The sequence below is a fragment of the Rhagoletis pomonella genome, unplaced genomic scaffold (assembly GCF_013731165.1).
Source record: "Rhagoletis pomonella isolate Grant_MI unplaced genomic scaffold, Rhpom_1.0 Rhpom_scaffold_00011, whole genome shotgun sequence".
Lineage (NCBI taxonomy): Eukaryota > Metazoa > Arthropoda > Insecta > Diptera > Tephritidae > Rhagoletis > Rhagoletis pomonella.
In genome coordinates this window covers 30561237-30561803 of record NW_023458565.1, presented here as the reverse complement: position 1 = coordinate 30561803, position 567 = coordinate 30561237, and positions in this window count along the sequence as shown.

The window sequence follows — 567 nt, the reverse complement described above, 5'->3', positions numbered from 1 at the left end:
GAATTACGACCTATCGGGATACAAAAATGTTAACAAATGCTTTTACAAAAAAAAAAATTAAAGCGGCAGATAGTTTCTTCACCCTCAGAGGCCCCTACTAAAATTTCCTGAGTGACAATTTTTTAAAAAATTTTAACCCTCTGACTGCCAGTTTTAAAGAACTTGCAGAGAGGTCCATCAAGAATACCCATTGTAGTAAGGGTTAAAATTTCCTACAAAAAACCTTCTCGCTCAATTTTATTGAAGGTCCTTGTGGACAAGTGCTATGTTTGATGTCAATTTACACAGAAAATTGCGTACATTTTAGATTTTGTGACCCAGGGGGTTTAAACTTTAACCCACTGTAAAAACAATTAGGTGGGGTGAAGCACAATTCTCTGCAGCTTTGCTTACCACGTACCGATAGATACTACCGTATCCCGTATACCCATGGCTTGATTCGATTTGTGACCCCAACCCAACTTATCTTTCAATTGCCCCTTGTTCCTATGCAAGATTTAATTAGTTAGTATTTATCCTATCATTATGTAGGTTTGAGTTCACTTTCAATTGTATCTATTGTAATCA